Genomic DNA, 22,055 nt, shown 5'->3' on the forward strand with positions numbered 1-22,055 from the left:
CAGTCTCTAAAGAATGCAAGAAGATTCATATTGTTGGGGAACGTAGTAATTTCAAAATTTTCCTACACACATGCAAGATCATGGTGATGCATAGCAATGAGAGGGGAGAGTGTCGTCCACGTACCCTCGTAGACCATAAGCGGAAGTATTATGACAATGCGGTTGATGTAGTCGTATGTCTTCATGATCGACCGATCCTAGTACCGAACGTACGACACCTCCACGATCTGCACACGTTCAGCTCGGTGATGTCCCACAAACTCATGATCCCGTAGAGCTTCGAGGGAGAGTTCCATTAGCACGACGGAGTGATGACGGTGTTGATGAAGCTACCGACGCAGGGCTTCGCCTAAGCACCGCTACGATATGACCGAGGTGGATTATGGTGGAGGGGGGGCACCACACACGGCTAAAAGATCAAAGATCAACTTGTGTGTCCATGGGGTGCCCCCCTGCCCCCATATATAAAGGAGCAAGGGGGGAGGCCGGCCGGCCCTAGGAGGGCACGCCAAGAGAGGAGTCCTCCTCCTAGTGGGAGTAGGACTTCCCTTTCCTAGTCCCATTAGGAGGGGGAAGGAAGGACTGGGAGAGGGGAAAGGCAAGGGGGGCGCCGCCCCCCTTCCTTGTCCTATTTGGACTCAAGGAGAGGGGGCACGCGGCCTGCCCTGGCCAGACCCTCTCTCTCTCGACCAGGGCCCATCAAGGTCCATTAGCCCCCGGGGGGTTCCGGTAACCCCTCCGGCACTCCGGTTTTCTCTAAGTTCATCTGAAACCCTTCCGGTGTTCGAATATAGCCGTCCAATATATCAATATTTATGTCTCAACTATTTCGAGACTCCTCGTCATGTCCGTGATCACATCCGGGACTCTGAACTACCTTCGATACATCAAAACACATAAACTCATAATACCGATCGTCACCGAACGTTAAGCGTGCGGACCCTACGGGTTCGAGAACTATGTAGACATAGCCGAGACTCATCTCCGGTCAATAACCAATAGCGGAACCTGGATGCTCATATTGTTTCCTACATATTCTACGAAGATCTTTATCGGTCAAACCGCATAACAACATACGTTGTTCCCTTTGTCATCGGTATGTTACTTACCCGAGATTCGATCATCGGTATCTCAATACCTAGTTCAATCTCGTTACTGGCAAGTCTCTTTACTCGTTCTGTAATACATCATCCCGCAACTAACTCATTAGTTGCATTTCTTGCAAGGCTTATAGTGATGTGCATTACCGAGAGGGCCGAGAGATACCTCTCCGACAATCGGAGTGACAAATCCTAATCTCGATCTATGCCAACTCAATAAGTACCATAAGAGACACATGTAGAGCACCTTTGTAATCACCCAGTTACGTTGTGACGTTTGGTAGCACACAAAGTGTTCCTCCGGTATTCGGGAGTTGCATAATATCATAGTCATAGGAACATGTATAAGTCATGAAGAAAGCAATAGCAATACACTAAATGATCAAATGCTAAGCTAACGGAATGGGTCAAGTCAATCACATCATTCTCTAATGATGTGATCCCGTTAATCAAATGACAACTCATGTCTATGGTTAGGAAACTTAACCATCTTTGATTCAACGAGCTAGTCAAGTAGAGGCATACTAGTGACACTCTGTTTGTCAATGTATTCACACATGTACTAAGTTTCCGGTTAATACAATTCTAGCATGAATAATAAACATTTATCATGATATAAGGAAATATAAATAACAACTTTACTATTGCCTCTAGGGCATATTTCCTTCAGTCTCCCACTTGCACTAGAGTCAATAATCTAGATTACACAGTAATGATTCTAACACCCATGGAGTCTTGGTGCTGATCATGTTTTGCTCGTGAGAGAGGCTTAGTAAATGGATCTACAACATTCAGATCCGTATGTATCTTGAAAATCTCTATGTCTCCCTCCCTGACTTGATTGCGGATGGAATTGAAGTGTCTCTTGATGTGCTTCGTTCTCTTGTGAAATCCATATTATTTTGCCAAGGAAATTGCACCAGTATTGTCACATAAGATTTTCATTGGACCCGATGCACTAGGTATGACACCTAGATCGGATATGAACTCCTTCATCGAGACTCCTTCATTTGCTGCTTCCGAAGCAGCTATGTACTCCGCTTCGCATGTAGATCCCGCCACGATGCTTTTCTTAGAACTGCACCAACTGACAGCTCCACCGTTCAATATAAACACGTATCCGGTTTGTGACTTAGAGTCATCCGGATCAGTGTCAAAGCTTGCATCGACGTAACCATTTACGACGAGCTCTTTGTCACCTCCATAAACGAGAAACATATCCTTAGTCCTTTTCAGGTATTTCAGGATGTTCTTGACCGCTGTCCAGTGATCCACTCCTGGATTACTTTGGTACCTCCCTGCTAAACTAATAGCAAGGCACACATCAGGTCTGGTACACAACATTGCATACATGATAGAGCCTATGGCTGAAGCATAGGGAACACCTTTCATTTTCTCTCTATCTTCTACAGTGGTCGGGCATTGAGTCTGACTCAACTTCACACCTTGTAACACAGACAAGAACCCTTTCTTTGCTTGATCCATTTTGAACTTCTTCAAAACTTTATCAAGGTATGTGCTTTGTGAACGTCCAATTAAGCGTCTCGATCTATCTCTATAGATCTTGATGCCCAATATATAAGCAGCTTCACCGAGGTCTTTCATTGAAAAACTCTTATTCAAATATCCTTTTATGCTATCCAAAAATTCTATATCATTTCCAATCAACAATATGTCATCCACATATAATATTAGAAATGCTACAGAGCTCCACTCACTTTCTTGTAAATACAGGCTTCTCCAAAAGTCTATATAAAACCATATGCTTTGATCACACTATCAAAACATTCATTCCAACTCCGAGATGCTTGCACTAGTCCATAGATGGATCGCTGGAGCTTACACACTTTGTTAGCATCCTTTGGATCGATAAAACCTTCAGGTTGCATCATATACAACTCCTCTTCCAGAAATCCATTCAGGAATGCAGTCTTTACATCCATTTGCCAAATTTCATAATCATAAAATGCGGCAATTGCTAACATGATTTGTACAGACTTAAGCATCGCTACAGGTGAGAAAGTCTCATCGTAGTCAACTCCTTGAACTTGTCGAAAACCTTCCGCAACAAGTCGAGCTTTGTAGACAGTAACATTACCGTCAGCGTCAGTCTTCTTCTTGAAGATCCATTTATTCTCGATGGCTTGCCGATCAACGGGAAAGTCAACCAAAGTCCACACTTTGTTCTCGGACATGGATCCCATCTCAGATTTCATGGCCTCAAGCCATTTTCCGGAATCTGGGCTCATCATCGCTTCCTCATAGTTCGTAGGTTCGTCATGGTCAAGTAACATGACCTCCAGAACATGATTACCGTACCACTCTGGTGCGGATCTTACTCTGGTTGACCTACGAGGTTCGGTAGTAACTTGATCTGAAATTACATGATCATCATCATTATCTTCCTTACTAATTGGTGTAGGAGTCACAGGAACATATTTCTGTGATGAATTACTTTCCAATAAGGGAGCAGGTACAGTTACCTCATCAAGTTCTACTTTCCTCCCACTCACTACTTTTGAGAGAAACTCCTTCTCTAGAAAGGATCCATTCTTAGCAATGAATGTCTTGCCTTCGGATCTGTGATAGAAGGTGTACCCAACAGTCTCCTTTGGGTATCCTATGAAGACACATTTCTCTGATTTGGGTTCGAGCTTATCAGGTTGATGCTTTTTCACATAAGCATCGCAGCCCCAAACTTTGTGGAATCTGGGCTCATCATTGTTTCCTCATAGTTTGTAGGTTCGTCATGGTCAAGTAACATGACTTCCAGAACAGGATTACTGTACCACTCTGGTGCGGATCTTACTCTGCTTGACCTACGAGGTTCGGTAGTAATTTGATCAGAAGTTTCATGATCATCATCATTATCTTCCTCACTTACTGGTGTAGGAATCACTGGAACTGATTTCAGTGATGAACTACTTTCCAATAAGGGAGAAGGTACAATTACCTCGTCAAGTTCTACTTTCCTCCCACTCACTTCTTTCGAGAGAAACTCCTTCTCTAGAAAGGATCCATTCTTAGAAACGAATATCTTGCCTTCGGATCCGTGATAGAAGGTGTACCCAACAGTCTCTTTTGGGTGTCCTATGAAGAAACATTTCTCTGATTTGGGTTCAAGCTTATCAGGTTGAAGCTTTTTCACATAAGCATCGCAGCCCCAAACTTTAAGAAACGACAACTTTGGTTTCTTGCCAAACCACAGTTCATAAGGCGTCGTTTCAACGAATTTTGATGGTGCCCTATTTAACGTGAATGCAGTCGTCTCTAAAGCATAACCCCAAAACGATAGCGGTAAATCAGTAAGAGACATCATAGATCACACCATATCTAGTAAAGTACGATTATGACGTTGGGCACACCATTACGCTGTGGTGTTCTGGGTGGCGTGAGTTGTGAAACTATTCCGCATTGTTTCAAATGAAGGCCAAACTCGTAACTCAAATATTCTCCTCCACGATCAGATCGTAGAAACTTTATTTTCTTGTTACGATGATTTTCCACTTCACTCTGAAATTCTTTGAACTTTTCAAATGTTTCAGACTTGTGTTTCATCAAGTAGATATACCCATATATGCTTAAATCATCTGTGAAGGTGAGAAAATAACGATACCCGCCGTGAGCCTCTATATTCATCGGACCACATACATCAGTATGTATGATTTCCAACAAATCTATTGCTTGCTCCGTTGTTCCGGAGAATGGCGTTTTAGTCATCTTGCCCATGTGGCATGGTTCGCAAGTACCAAGTGATTCATAATCAAGTGATTCCAAAAGTCTATCAGAATGGAGTTTCTTCATGCGCTTTACACCAATATGACCTAAACGGCAGTGCCACAAATAAGTTGCACTATCATTATCAACTCTGCATCTTTTGGGTTCAATATTATGAATATGTGTATCACTACTATCGAGATTCATCAAAAATAGACCACTCTTCAAGGGTGCATGACCATAAAAGATATTACTCATATAAATAGAACAACCATTATTCTCAGATTTAAATGAATAACCGTCTCACATCAAACAAGATCCAGATATAATGTTCATGCTCAACGCTAGCACCAAATAACAATTATTCAGGTCTAAAACTAATCTCGAAGGTAGATGTAGAGGTAGCGTGCCGACCGCGATCACATCAACTTTGGAACCATTTCCCACGCGCATCGTCACCTCGTCCTTAGCCAATCTTCGCTTAATCCGTAGTCCCTGTTTCGAGTTGCAGATATTAGCAACAGAACCAGTATCAAATACCCAGGTGCTACTGCGAGCATTAGTAAGGTACACATCAATAACATGTATATCACATATACCTCTGTTCACCTTGCCATCCTTCTTATCCGCCAAATACTTGGGGCAGTTCCGCTTCCAATGACCAGTCCCTTTGCAGTGGAAGCACTCAGTCTCAGGCTTAGGTCCAGACTTGGGCTTCTTCACTTGAGCAACAACTTGCTTGCCGTTCTTCTTGAAGTTCCCCATCTTCCCTTTACCCTTTTTCTTGAAACTGGTGGTCTTGTTGACCATCAACACTTGATGCTCCTTCTTGATTTCTACCTCCGCAGCCTTTAGCATCGCGAAGAGCTCAGGAATAGTCTTATCCATCCCTTGCATATTATAGTTCATCACGAAGCTCTTGTAGCTTGGTGGCAGTGATTGGAGAATTCTATCAATGACACTATCATCCAGAAGATTAACTCCCAGTTGAATCAAGTGATTATTATACCCCATACATTTTGAGTATATGTTCACTGACAGAACTATTCTCCTCCATCTTGCAGCTGTAGAACTTATTGGAGACTTCATATCTCTCAATCCGGGCATCTGCTTGAAATATTAACTTCAACTCCTGGAACATCTCATATGCTCCATGATGTTCAAATTATCTTTGAAGTCCCGGTTCTAAGCCGTAAAGCATGGCACACTGAACTATCGAGTAGTCATCAGCTTTGCTCTGCCAGACGTTCATAACATCCGGCGTTGCTCCTGCAGCGGGTTTGGCACCTAGCGGTGCTTCCAGGATGTAATTCTTCTGTGCAGCAATGAGGATAATCCTCTAGTTATGGACCTAGTCCGTGTAATTGCTACCATCATCTCAAGGAACGCATTAAAATTCAATGGAACAACAGCACAAGCCATCTATCTACAACAACATAGACATGCAAAATACTATCAGGTACTAAGTTCATGATAAATTAAAGTTCAATTAATCAAATTATTTAAGAACTCCCACTTAGACAGATATCCCTCTAATCATCTAAGTGATCACGTGATCCATATCAACTAAACCATGTCCGATCATCACGTGAGATGGAGTAGTTTTCAATGGTAAACATCACTATATTGATCATATCTACTATATGATTCATGCTCGACCTTTCGGTCTCAGTGTTCCGAGACCATGTCTGCATATGCTAGGCTCATCAAGTTTAACCCGAGTATTCTGCGTGTGCAAAGCTGGCTTGCACCCGTTGTATGTGAACGTAGAGCTTATCACACCCGATCATCACGTGGTGTCTCAGCACGACGAACTTTCGCAATGGTGCATACTCAGGGAGAACACTTATACCTTGAAATTTAGTGAGAGATCATCTTATAATGCTACCGTCGATCTAAGAAAAATAAGATGCATAAAAGATAAACATCATATGCAATCAATATAAGTGATATGATATGGCCATCATCATCTTGTGCCTTTGATCTCCATCTCCAAAGCACCGTCATGATCACCATCGTCACCGGCGCGACACCTTGATCTCCATCGTAGCATCGTTGTCGTCTCACCAACTATTGCTTCTACGACTAGCACTAGCGTTTAGTGATAAAGTAAAGCAATTACATGGCGATTGCATTTCATACAATAAAGCGACAACCATATGGCTCCTGCCAGTTGCCGATAACTGTGTTACAAAACATGATCATCTCATACAATAAAATTTAGCATCATGTCTTGACCATATCACATCACAACATGCCCTGCAAAAACAAGTTAAACGTCCTCTACTTTGTTGTTGCAAGTTTTACGTGGCTGCTACGGGCTGAGCAAGAACCGTTCTTACCTACGCATCAAAAACCACAACGCGGTATAGTGATTGCTTTTTGATCTTCAGAAAGAACCTTGTTCATTGAATCAGATTCAACTAAAGCTGGAGAAACAGACACCCACTAGCCACCTGTGTGCGAAGAATGTCGGTAGAACCAGTCTCGCATAAGCGTACGCGTAATGTCGGTCTGGGCCGCTTCATCCAACAATGCCGCTGAATCAAGAATCAACTAGTGACGGCAAGCAATATGTATATACCCACGCCCACAACTCCTTTGTGTTCTACTTGTGCATATAACATCTACGCATAAACCTGACTCGGATGCCACTGTTGGGGAACATAGTAATTTCAAAATTTTCCTACGCACACGCAAGATCATGGTGATGCATAGCAACAAGAGGGAAGAGTGTCGTCCACATACCCTCGTAGACCGTAAGCGGAAGCGTTAAGACAATGTTGTTGATGTAGTCATACGTCTTCACGATCGACCGATCCTAGTACCGAACATACGGTACCTCCGCGATCTGCACACGTTTAGCTCGGTGACGTCCCACGAACTCATGATCCAGTAGAGCTTGGAGGGAGAGTTCCGTCAGCACGACGGCGTGATGACGGTGTTGATGAAGATACCTACGCAGGGCTTCGCCTAACCACCGCTACGATATGACCGAGGTGGATTATAGTGGAGGGGGCACCGCACACGGCTAAAAGATCAAAGATCAACTTGTGTGTCCATGGGGTGCCCCTGCCCCCGTATATAAAGGAGCAAGGGGGAGGCCGGATGACCCTAGGAGGGAGCGCCAAGAGGAGTCCTCCTCCTAGTGGGAGTAGGACTCCCCTTTCCTAGTCCCACTAGGAGGGGGACGGAAGGAGTGGGAGAGGGGAAAGGCAAGGGGGGCGCCGCCCCCTTCCTTGTACTATTCGGACTAAAGGAGAGGGGGCGTGTGGCCTGCCCTGGCTGGCCCCTCTCTCTCTCCACTAGGGCCCATCAAGGCCCATTAGCCCCCCGGGGGTTCCGGTAACCCCTCTGGCACTCCGGTTTTCTCCGAGTTCATCCGAAACCCTTCTAGTGTCCGAATATAGCCATCCAATATATCAATCTTTATGTCTCGACCATTTCGAGACTCCTTGTCATGCCCGTGATCACATCCGGGACTCCAAACTACCTTCGGTACATCAAAACACATAAACTCATAGTACCGATCGTGACCAAACGTTAAGCGTGCGGACCCTACAAGTTCGAGAACTATGTAGACATAACCAAGACTCATCTTCGGTCAATAACCAATAGCGGAACCTGGATGCTCATATTGGTTCCTACATATTCTACGAAGATCTTTATCGGCCAAACCACATAACAACATACGTTGTTCCCTTTGTCATCGATATGTTACTTGCCCGAGATTCGATCGTCGGTATCTCAATACCTAGTTCAATCTCGTTATCGGCAAGTCTCTTTACTCGTTCCGTAATACATAATCCCGCAACTAACTCATTAGTTGCATTGCTTGCAAGGCTTATAGTGATGTGAATTACCGAGAGGGCCCAGAGATACCTCTCCGACAATCGGAGTGACAAATCCTAATCTCGATCTATGCCAACTCAACAAGTACTATCGGAGACACCTGTAGAGCACCACTATAATCACCCAGTTACGTTGTGACGTTCGGTAGCACACAAAGTGTTCCTCCGGTATTCGGGAGTTGCATAATCTCATAGTCATAGGAACATGTATAAGTCATGAAGAAAGCAATAACAATATACTAAACAATCAAATGCTAAGCTATCGGAATGGGTCAAGTCAGTCACATCATTCTCTAATGATGTGATCCCGTTAATCAAATGACAACTCATGTCTATGGTTAGGAGACTTAACCATCTTTGATTCAACGAGCTAGTCAAGTAGAGGCATACTAGTGACACTATGTTTGTCTACGTATTCACACATGTACTAAGTTTCCGGTTAATACAATTCTAGCAAGAATAATAAACATTTATCATGATATAAGGAAATATAAATAACAACTTTATTATTGTCTCTAGGGCATATTTCCTTCACATACTTCTCTAACTTAAAAAACTATGAAAAATACCACACTATAGAAAAATTGTTGTTACCCATTGTGTAAAAGTTTCAAGGATTTTATCACGTTCCGAGTTTCCAGAATAATTCAGAAAATTGTAGAAAAGTTTCTATTTTCAAAACAACAACATATATACTTATAAAATAAGCATGGTAATGGCTATACTTGACCTTTTTATTGAAATAAAATATGGAAAACATTATAATAAATAGAATCAAGCAAATCTCAACAAAAGAAAATGACGCTCCAAGAGAAACTCATATCATGTGGTGAATAAAAATAAGGCTTAAGTAATTTTGCCGATGGATTTAAGATAAAAGAGGGGATGCCATCCGGGGCATACCCAAGCTTAGATGCTTGGTTATCCTTGAATATTACCTTGGGGTGCCTTTGGCACCCCCAAGCTTAGGCTCTTGCCACTCCTTATTCTGTAGTCCATCGAAACTTCACCCAAAACTTGAAAAAGTTCACAACACAAAACTCAACAGAAAACTCGTAAGCTCCATTAGTATAATAAAGCAAATCACTACTTAGGTATTGTTGTGAACTCATTCTAAACTTATATTGGTGTTATATCTACTGTATTCTAACTTCTCCATGGTTCATACCCTCTGATACTACCCATAGATTCATCAAAATAAGCAAACAACACAATGAAAACAGAATCTGTCAAAAACAGAACAGTCTGTAGTAATCTGGAAATTTCTTATAATTGTGTAACTCCAAAAATTCTGAACAATTAGGAAAACCTAAGCAATTTGTATATAAATCACGTGTAAACAATTCAGAGAAAAATAAAATTTGTGTTAATTTACCAAATTCCAAAACTAGGCGCAAAAGTTTCAGTTTTTGCACAAAATTAAGTCAACTATCATCCACACTATCCCAAAGGCTTTGCTTGGAACTTTATTGAAACAAAAGCTACAAAACATGATTACTATAGTAGCATAATCATGTGAACACACAAAAGAATTAGGTACAAATATTGGTTTGTCTCCGAACAAGCGCTTTTCTTTAATGCATTTTTAGCTAGGCATGATGATTTCAGTGATGCTCACATAAAAGATAAGAATTGAAACATAATGGGAGCACCATGAAGCATATGACTAGCACATTGATGTCTACTAGGACTATGCCGGTATTTCCCCAAAGAGGAAGGGATGATGCAGCACAGCGACGGTAGGTATTTCCCTCAGTGATAAGACCATGGTTATCGAACCAGTAGGAGAACCAAGCAACAGTACGTAAACAACACCTGCACACAAATAACAAATACTCGCAACCCGATGTATTAACGGGGTTGCCAATCCGTTTCGGGCAACGGTGCTAGAAATTGGCAAACGGACGTGAGAGAGTTGTAAATATTGATAGATCGAACACCAAATAAAATAAATTGCAGCAAGGTACTTTTGTATTTTTGGTTTAATAGATCTAAAAATAAAAGGCAAATAAAATAGATCACAAAGGCAAATAATATGACAAAGAGATCCGGGGGCCGTAGGTTTCACTGGTGCCTTCTCTCGAGAAAAATAGCAAACGGGTGAACAAATTACGGTTGGGTAATTGATAGAACTTCAAATAATCATGACGATATCTAGGCAATGATCATTACATAGGCATCACGTTCAAGATTAGTAGACTGACTCCTGCCTGCATCTACTACTATTACTCCACACATCGACCGCTATCCAGCATGCATCTAGTGTATTAAGTTCATGGAAAAATGGAGTAATGCAATAAGAACGATGACATGATGTAGACAAGATCTATTTATGTCACTAGTAGAAAACAGGGCTTTGGTCCAGGCCGGGCCAGCCCATTAGTCCCGGTTCAGTCCAGAACCGGGACCCATGGGGTCATTGGTCCTGGTTCATGAGGCCAGAGGGTGGCCGGGCCTCATGGGGCATTGGTCCCGGTTCGTCATGCCCCTTTGGTCTCGGTTGGTGGGAGGAACCGGGTCCAATGGGCCTCGCTCCTGGCCCACCACCATTGGTCCTGGTTGGTGGCTTGAACCGGGACCACAGGCTTCCCTTTAGTCCCGGTTCATGCCACGAACCGGGACCAATGAGGTGCCTATATATACCCCTCGCCCACGAGCAGAGCACCCCAGTGCTCAGTTTTTCTCTGGTCGGCGAGGGAAGGGCTTTGTGGTGCTCTAGCTCACCTCCTATGCACATGAGGTGTTCGATGAAATGCCCAAGCCACACTGGTTAAGCTTTCTCCTCTCGAAGCTCGACCTCAAAGCTCCATTTTCCTCGAGATTTGTCTAGGTTTAGCGGCCCGTCATGTCCCACTCCCGTCTTCACCGCCGTCGATCGCCCGCACCGATCTCGTCGCCGGCACCACCGTGGTGAGCCTCTTGTACTTATCTTCTTTCTGAAAGAAAAAATTGTTACTTTAGCTAGATAGATACTTGTCTAATTTTCTTACTTTTATTATTGCTTGTTATTATATAGTGCGATGGTTTTGGTATCCGCCCCCGTCGGCCCTTGTCCTGGCTATGATTCGGATGTGGCATATATTATCTTTTTATAACTATTTGGTTCATTTATTGTTTATGACAATTATGCCGACCAACGTGACATAGATTTTATTTATCTAGGAGGTAGTTGAACCAGAAATTCCAACCGACCCTATTGTCGAGAGGTTAAATTTAGTTGAAGAAGAAAACAATTACTTGAAGGGAAAAATAAAAAAATTGAGGAGGAGAAGATGATATTGGAGTTGCATGTTGCGGATGTCGTCGATGATCACAAGATCAAGATGGATGCAATGCGGTTGAAGATGAGAAAGATTAGAAAATATGCCATTCATACTGAGGCTTGATATCATTATGTCGTTGGATCAATTGTTACCTTGGTTGCGATTATGATCGCATTTGTTTTCGCATTGAAATGTTTTACATAGTTTCAATGTATGGTTTAATTAATTAGATGCTCTGGAGAGCTATATGTTGTTAGATGAGAACTATGTATGTACTTTGGTTTTAATGTGATGATGAACTTCTATTAATTTGGTCACTTAATTATCTATTCATGATGTTTTGTAATGGTTTTTGACACACTTAATTATATATATTGCACGTAGATGAACCGGTAATGGATGTACGGTGACAAACACACCTCTGAGTACATTAAGGGCGTGCATGATTTTCTCGAAGTGGCTGAGGCAAACAAGCAGAATGGTTTTATGTGTTGTCCATGCCCTAAATGTGGGAATACGAAGTCTTACTCTAACCGGAAAATCCTTCACACCCACCTACTTTACAATGGTTTCATGCCACACTATAATGTTTGGACGAGGCATGGAGAAATAGGGGTTATGATGGAAGACGGTGAAGAAGAAGAGGACGATGACAACTATGTGCCCCCTGAATACGGTGATGCTGCAACGGGGGAAGCTGCTGAAGATCAAGAGGAACCAGACGTTGTTCCCAATGATGCTGCAACGGGGGAAGCTGCTGAAGATCATGAGGAACCAGATGATGTGCCCAATGATGATGATCTCCGCCGGGTCATTGTCGATGCAAGGACGCAATGCAAAAGTCAAAAGGAGAAGCTGAAGTTCGATCGCATGTTAGAGGATCACAAAAAATGGCTGTACCCCAATTGCGAAGATGGCAACACAAAGCTTGGTACATACTGGAATTGCTGCAGTGGAAGGCAGAGAATGCTGTACCTGACAAAGGATTTGAGAAGCTAATGAAAATATTGAAGAAGAAGCTTCCAAAGGATAACGAATTGCCTGACAGTACATATGCAGCAAAGAAGGTCGTATGCCCTCTAGGATTGGAGGTGCAGAAGATACATGCATGCCCTAATGACTGCATCCTCTACTGCGGTGCGTACAAGGATCGGAACGCATGCCCGGTATGCGGTGCATTGCGGTATAAGATCAGACGAGATGACCCTGGTGTTGTTGACGGCGAGCCCCCCCAGGAAGAGGGTTCCTGTGAAGGTGATGTGGTATGCTCATATAATACCACGGTTGAAACGTCTGTTCAGAAACGAAGAGCATGCCAAGTTGATGCGATGGCACAATGAGGACCATAAGAAAGACGGGAAGTTGAGAGCACCCACTGACAGGTCACAGTGGAGAAAAATCGAGAGAAAGTACTGGCCTAAGTTTGCAAGTGACCCAAGGAACGTATGGTTTGGTTTAAGCGCGGATGGCATTAATCCTTTCGGGGAGCAGAGCAACAATCATAGCACCTGGCCCGTTACTCTATGTATGTGTAACCTTCCTCCTTGGATGTGCATGAAGCGCAAGTTCATTATGATGCCAATTCTCATCCAAGGCCCTAAGCAACCCGACAACGACATTGATGTGTTCCTAAGGCCATTAGTTGAAGAACTTTTACAGCTGTGGAATGGAAATGGTGTACGTACGTGGGATGAGCACAAACAGGAGGAATTTAACCTGCACGCCTTGCTGTTTGTAACCATCAATGATTGGCCCGCTCTCAGTAACCTTTTAGGACAGACAAACAAGGGATACCACGCATGCACACACTGTTTAGAAGAAACTGAAAGCATATACCTGGACAAATGCAGGAAGAATGTGTAACTGGCCCATCGTCGATTTCTTCCGACCAACCATCGATGTCGAAACAAAGGCAAGCATTTCAAAGGCGAGGCAGATCACCGGAAGAAGCCCGTCATGCGTACCGGTGATCACGTACTTGCTATGGTCAATGATTTACACGTAATCTTTGGAAAGGGTCCCGTCTGACTAGCTGTTCCGAATGACGCTGAGGGACACACACCCACGTGGAAGAAGAAATCTATATTTTGGGACCTACCCTACTGGAAAGACCTAGAGGTCCGCTCTTCAATCGACGTGATGCACGTGATGAAGAACCTTTGCATGAACCTGCTAGGCTTCTTGGGCGTGTATGGGAAGACAAAAGATACACCTGAGGCACGGGAGGACCTGCAACATTTGCACGAAAAATACGGCATGCCTCCGAAGCAGTATGAAGGTCCTGCCAGCTACGCTCTTATGAAAGAAGAGAAAGAAATCTTCTTTGAATGCCTGCTCAGTATGAAGGTCACGACTGGCTTCTCGTCGAATATAAAGGGAATAATAAATATGCCAGAGAAAAAGTTCCAGAACATAAAGTCTCATGACTGCCACGTGATTATGACGCAATTGCTTCCAGTTGCATTGAGGGGGCTTCTACCGGAAAACGTCTGATTAGCCATTGTGAAGCTATGTGCATTCCTCAATGCAATCTCGCAGAAAGTGATCGATCCAGAAATCGTACCAAGGCTAAGGAGTGATGTGGCGCAATGTCTTGTCAGTTTCGAGCTGGTGTTCCCACCATCCTTCTTCAATATCATGACGCACGTCCTAGTTCATCTAGTCGATGAGATTGTCATTCTGGGGCCCGTATTTCTACACAATATGTTCCCCTTTGAGAGGTTCATGGGAGTCCTAAAGAAATATGTCCGTAACCGCGCTAGGCTAGAAGGAAGCATCTCCATGGGCCATCAAACAGAGGATGTCATTGTGTTTTGTGTTGACTTCATTCCTGGCCTTAAGAAGATAGGTCTCGCTAAATCGCGGTATGAGGGGAGACTGACTGGAAAAGGTACGCTGGGAGGGGCCTCAATAATATGCAGGGACGGATATTCTTGGTCTCAAGCACACTACAGAGTTCTACAGAACTCTACCTTGGTGACCCCGTATGTCGATGAACACAAGAATAGTCTGCGCTCCAAACACCCGGAGCAGTGCAACAACTGGATTACATGTGAACACATTAGGACTTTCAGCAGTTGGTTGGAAACACGTCTCAGAGGTGACAACATTGTTTGTGATGAGCTGTACTTGTTGTCCAGGGGACCATCTTTGACTGTATTGACTTACAAAGGATACGAGATAAATGGGAATGCATTTTGAACGATCTCCCAAGATCAAAAGAGCACCAACCAAAACAGCGGTGTCCGCTTTAATGCAGCAACCAAGAGGGGAAAGGACACATATTATGGTTACATAGTGGACATATGGGAACTTGACTACGGACATGATTTTAAGGTCCCTTTGTTTAAGTGCAAATGGGCCAATCTATCAGGAGGCGGGGTACAGGTAGACCCATAGTACGGAATGACAACAGTGGATCTCAACAATCTTGCGTATGCAGACGAACCGTTCGTCCTAGCCAATGATGTGGCACAGGTTATCTATGTGAAGGACATGTCTACCAAACCGAGAAAAAGAAAAGATAAGGAAGCGAATACATCATACGATGAGCCAAAGCGCCACATAGTTCTTTCAGGAAAAAGGGACATCGTGGGAGTGGAGGGCAAGACAGACATGTCTGAAGATTATGAAAAGTTTCATGAAATTCCTCCCTTCAAAGTCAAGGCTGACCCAAGAATCCTGATAAACGATGAAGATTATCCATGGTTACGGCGCAATAAGCAAATGATACAAGCGAAGAAAAAGTGAAGACTTTCTCCCGCAACTATTATGATGATACCATGCCAACTTTGTAACAGACGAGTATGATACCATTGTCCGTTTCATACATGCACATGCTATGTGGGTGAAATTATGATACCATGCCAACTTTCAACTTTTTCAGAGTTCATTTGAAATGCTTTAATGTCTTATGGTTCGGCCCTCGTAATACCATTATTCAAATTTTAACTATTCAAATTTGAAAACTAATGGCACAAACAGAAAGTTTATAATTTTTTCTAAAACTAATGGCACTAACAGAAAGTTTATAATTTTTCTGACCTAAAAGCAAAAAGAACTAAAAAATAAAGAAAAAAACAAAAGAAGATAAATAATGCAAAAAACAAAACAAAATACTGGAAAAAAAACTATTTTTATAGTAAAGTTAATCACGAACTTGTGATTCACACAAATTTCAAAGAATTCAAATTTTAACTACTTAAATTTGAAAACTAATGGCACTAACAGAAAGTTTATAATTTTTCTAAAACTAATGTCACTAACAGAAAGTTTATAATTTTTCTAAAACTAATGGCACTAACAGAAAGTTTATAATTTTTCTGACCTAGAAGCAAAAATAATTAAAAAATAAAGCAAAAAACAAAATAAAATAAATAATGCAAAAAACAAAACAAAAAAACTAGAAAAAAACTATTTTTATAGTAAAGTTAATCACAAACTTGTGATTCACACAAATTTCAAAGAATTCAAATTTTAACTACTTAAATTTGAAAACTAATGGCACTAACAGAAAGTTTATAATTTTTCTAAAACTAGTGGCACTAACAGAAAGTTTATAATTTTTCTAAAACTAATGGCACTAACAGAAAGTTTATAATTTTTCTGACCTAAAAGCAAAAATAATTAAAAAATAAAGCAAAAAACAAAAGAAAATAAATAATGCAAAAAACAAAACAAAAAAACTAGAAAAAAACTATTTTTTATAGTAAAGTTAATCACAAACTTGTGATTCACACAAATTTCAAAGAATTCAAATTTTAACTAGTTAAATTTGAAAACTAATGGCACTAACAGAAAGTTTAAAATTTTTGTGACCTAAAAGAAAAATAATTAAAAATAAAATTTAATAAAATAATTAAAAATAAAAACAATAAGTATTTTGTTGTAAGTAGAAACAAAATAAAATAAATAAAGCAACAAAAAAACAAAAAAAGTGCCACCTACTGGGCCCCCATGGCCTGAATACGACTAGAAACCCTACCATGGGCCAGGATTCAGGCCCGCAGGTGGCCCAGTAGGCCCACAGGCACACAACGTCTGGTTAGGCCCGAAAGCCTACAATTGAGAGGAGCTCGAGGGGGTGGGCGCAGCAACGCTTATAAACCACTCTCGAGCTCTCTCAGCTAGCGAGGTGGTACTAAACTTTTGACGCGGGGCAGCACAAGGCCTTTGGTCCCGGTTGGTACCCCGGTTCGTGGCACCAACCGGGACCAATGCTCCTCGCCCCTGGCCCATGACCATTAGTCCCGGTTTGTGCCACAAACCGGGACTAAAGGGTTGGTCCTCGTTGCAGGCAGAGTTTACTCCCACTTCGCCAACCGAAGGGGGCTCACACCGGTTTATAAGCCCTTCCCTCTCTGCCTTGTTGAGCTCCTCTCAAAGTGAAAATAGATGCCCTTATAGAGAAAAGTTTAACCTAAATTCAGAGTGAATTTCTCTGAAATTCATAGAAATTTACTATGAATTTAGGTTGAATTTTCTCTATAAGCGCATCTATGCTCATTTTTTTAGTAAGTTAATCACAAACTTGTGATTCACACAAATTTCAAAGAATTCAAATTTTAACTATTCAAATTTGAAAACTAATGGCACTAACAGAAAGTTTATAATTTTTCTAAAACTAATGGCACTAACAGAAAGTTTATAATTTTGCTAACCTAAAAGCAAAAAGAATTAAAAATTAAAGCAAAAAACAAAAGAAAATAAATAATGCAAAAAACAAAACAAAAAACAGGAAAAAAACTATTTTTATAGTAAAGTTAATCACAAACTTGTGATTCACACAAATTTCAAAGAATTGAAATTTTAATTATTCAAATTTGAAAACTAATGGCACTAACAAAAAGTTTATAATTTTTCTAAAACTAATGGCACTAACAGAAAGTTTATAATTTTGCTGACCTAAAAGCAAAAAGAATTAAAAAATAAAGAAAAAACAAAAGAAAATAAATAATGCAGAAAACAGAACAAAAAACTTGAAAAAACCTATTTTTCTAGTAAAGTTAATCACAAACTTGTGATTCACATAAATTTCAAACAATTCAAATTTTAACTATTCAAATTTGGAAACTAATGACACTAACAGAAACTTTATAATTTTTCTAAAACTAAAAGCAAAAGGAATAAAAAATAAAGCAAGAATCAAAAGAAAATAAATAATTCAAAAAATAAAAATGCCACCTATTGGGCCACAGGGCCTGCATACGACTAGAAACCCATCTGTACATGGGCCAGGATGCAGGCCCAACAGGCCCAACAAGGAAGTGACAAGGGTTGGCAAGTACTGTCTGCATATTAGAGAGGAGCTCAGCACCGGAGCCGCAATGCAGCTTATAAACAGGTGCTGAGCTCTCTCAGCTAGCGAGGTGGGACTAAACTTCCCACCGCACCGCGCCAGCGCAAGGCCTTTGGTCCCGGTTGGTGGCACCAACCGAGACTAAAGGGGGGCATTGGTCCCGGTAAGTGGCACCAACCGAGACCAATGCCCCCTTTAGTCCCGGTTGTTGCCACCAACCGGAACCAAAGGCCTTGGTCCCGGTTGGTGGCACCAACCGGGACTAATGCCCACCCTTAGTCCCGGTTGGTGCCACGAACCGGGACTAAAGGCTTTGCTATATAAGTTCACACTTAGGAAATTTTCACTCTCATATCGCAGTTGCCGCCCCGACGACGCCGCCCCCGCCGTCGCCTTCACCGTCGCCCTTGCTGTCGCCCGCCATTGCCCACGCCCTCGCCGTCGCCCGCGCCCTCGCCCCTGCCCCAACGCGCGCCCGCGCCCTCACCGTCGCCCGCCGTTACCCACGCCCTCGCCGTCGCCCATGCCCCTGCCCCGTCGCCCGCCGTTACCCACGCCCTCGTCGTCACCCGCGCCCTGCCCCGATCCCGTCATCGTCGTCGCCCTGCCTCGCCCTTCATCGCCGTCGCCCCCTACCCCGAGCGCGCGCCCACTGCCCCGTCGCCATCCTCGCCGCCGACCCCGCGGTCCTCCTCACCTTGGTCCGGCCGGCGCCCTCCCTAGCATTTTTTTCATATATATGCTTGTTTTTTTCATATATATGCTTGTTTTTTATATATATGATGATATATATGCTTGTTATCATAATTGTTTTTGTTCACATATATATATATATGTAATGATTTTTTATAGAATATGATGTTTTTTTCATAGATGATCACATATATGATGTATGCACAGATGTGGATGAAATATGATGTTTTTTGTTCATAGAACATGATGTTTTTTTATTCACAGATTTTTTTTGTTCATGAGAGAGGCGGGGACGTCGAGGGATCATAGATGTGTTTCTTCAGAATTTTCTATCGTGCATAGACGTATTTTAGACCACGGGAGCACCCGCTCCCTATCGTTGCAAAAGTTGCTAAGTGATATTAAGAAGGAAGAAGAAGAAAAAGAAGGATATGAAAAAAGAAAATAAGAAGAGGAAGAAAGAATAAGAGGAGAGGAAGAAGAGGAGAAATAAATAAGAAGAGGAAAAAAGAAGAAAAAATAGAGGAGAAGCCCTATTTTTTCTTCTTCTCCTCTATTCCTTTCTTCTTCTCCTCTTTTTATTTCTTCTTCGTTTTCTTATGTTTTATCGGGTCTGTCGTCGTCGAGATACCCCTCCCTATAACTTCAACACGTGGGGGGGGGGTTGATATACCCCCTCCCCAATAATATTATTTTCCCATGTACATATGTCGTGTCGATATAAACTCCCGATAACTTCAACACGTGGGGGGGGGTCAATATACCCCCTCCCGATAACTTCAACACGAGGGGGGGTCGATATACCCCCTCCCGATAACTTCAACACGTGGGGGGGGGGTCGATATACCCCCTCCCCGATAATATTATTTTCCCATGTACGTATGTCGTCGTTGTCGATATAAACCCCTCTCGATAACTTCAACACGTGGGGGGGGGGTCGATATACCCCCTCCTGATAACTTCCAACACGTGGGGGGGTCGATATACCCCCTCCCCAATAATATTATTTTACCATGTACGTATGTCGTCGTTGTCGATATAAACCCCTCCCAATAACTTCAACACGTGGGCGGGGGGTCGATATACCCCCTCCCGATAACTTCAACACATGGGGGGGTCGATATACCCCCTCCCCGATAATATTATTTTCCCATGTACGTATGTCATCGTTGTCGATATAAACCCCTCCCGATAACTTCAACACGAGGGGGGGGGGTCGATATACCCCCTCCCCGATAATATTATTTTCCCATGTACGTATGTCGTGTCGATATAAACTCCCGATAACTTCAACACATGGGGGGGGGGTCGATATACCCCCTCTCGATAATTTCAACACGAGGGGGGGGGGTTCATATACCCCATGTCCCGATAACTTCAACACGAGGGGGGGGGTTCGACCTACCCCCTCCCTGATAACATTATTTTCCCATGTATGTATGTCGTCGTTGTTGATATAACCCCCTCCCGGATAATTTCGACCGTGATAAGCGTTGCTGAGGCCACCCCAAACCCGGAATAAGCTAGGTCTACATTTGCCACTAATATATCCACATGTTGTCATGTTTGTGTAATAATCGCCATGTTGTAATATTTGCAGAAACAATGGAGTTCGGACGAGACGAGGAACAAGAACAGGTGTTGGGGGACATAATCTTAGCCGGAGGTGATGTCATGTCGTATCTTAAGGACAATGATGGTCTGGAAGAAGAACAGGGTGAAGAAGAAGCAGGCTACGGTGATCGAAGAATGGAGGAGGAAACACATGATTATGATGGCTCCGGTGACCCAATGCTGGTGCAAGAAGGAGCCCGTGGTGACGGCTCCGGTGACCGAGCAGAGTCCGGCCAGGTAAATATATTAGTTAAGCCTGTGATGACTAGCTAATTGATGCATTTATTGTTTTGGTATGTACACATATTAATTAACTCTCATCTAATTCTTCTTTTTTCTAGCCCTCCGGATCGAGCACAACTTCGGTAAAGAGACGAGGCTCGAAGAAAAAGTTGCACTTGGATGAAAGGTTTGAGATCACAGAAATCGCGCGCGATGGCATGCCGATTGAACCCATCTGGACAAAGGAAGCATTTTCTGCTCAGTGCGGGGTTCTTGTTAGGGACAAGATCTTGATCAGCATCAAGCAATGGTATAAGCCTAAGAACAAAGACCCTGAGGTGTCTTATGTCAATGATATGCAGAAAGATGATCTTTGGACTGAGCTGAAGGCAAATTTCACCCTACCGCCAGAGGAGGATCCGGAGAAGCCAGTCAAAGAGCAATTAATCAAGTCTCATGCTCTTAAGAAAATGGCAGAGCTATTCAGGAGGTGGAAGAAAGAGCTGAAAACGTTTGTCGACAACGAAGAGACACCAGAATTCATCGGCAGATATAAGAAGATCAGAGATCACTGGCCCGCATTTGTGGCCTACAAGACATCGGAAAAGAGTAAGAAGATGTCGCGACAAACAAGAAAAATGCTGCAAAGAAGAAGCTTCACCATCGCACGGGGTCAGGTGGCTACCTCAAAGCCCGGCCTAAGTGGGCCAAGGCTGAGAATGATCTCCTTGATAAAGGGATCAAACCAGAGACAATGAACTGGCCAGACCGTTGCCGGACTTGGTTCTTCGGGGCTGGCGGAACCGTGGACCCTGTATCAGGGAAATGCATTTGGACGGATGAGCAAATGAACATACCAGTCAAGAAGCTAAAGCACTATATCGATGCAGCGCAGCAAGGGACGCTCGTTCCAGACAGAGAGAACGACGAGCACACAATGGCCCTCGGGAATCCTGAGCACCCTGGACGGACACGAGGCACGCCAGGCTCTGTTCCGTGGAAGGCTGGTTTTCCGGACGCAGGCGGGTACAAATGCCAGGAGAGGAGGAAAAAAGTGCAGTAGACCCAAATGCAGGCGCTGCACGCAAGGGTACAAGCGATAGAGGAACGAGAAGCAAATCGCAGCAAACGAACTGCCGAAGCTTCCCCCGAAGCTACCCCGCCATCTCAGTGGAGAAGCAGCGTGGCTTCCATCGAGCTGCTTCAGACGGAGCATGTCTTGACGGCTCCTGCTAGCTATCCCGTGGATGCTATCATGGAGTCTCAAAATTGCCACCTTATGACGCAATGGATGAAT

This window comes from Triticum urartu, chromosome 2 (genome assembly GCF_003073215.2).
Source record: "Triticum urartu cultivar G1812 chromosome 2, Tu2.1, whole genome shotgun sequence".
NCBI classification, from domain to species: Eukaryota; Viridiplantae; Streptophyta; class Magnoliopsida; order Poales; family Poaceae; genus Triticum; species Triticum urartu.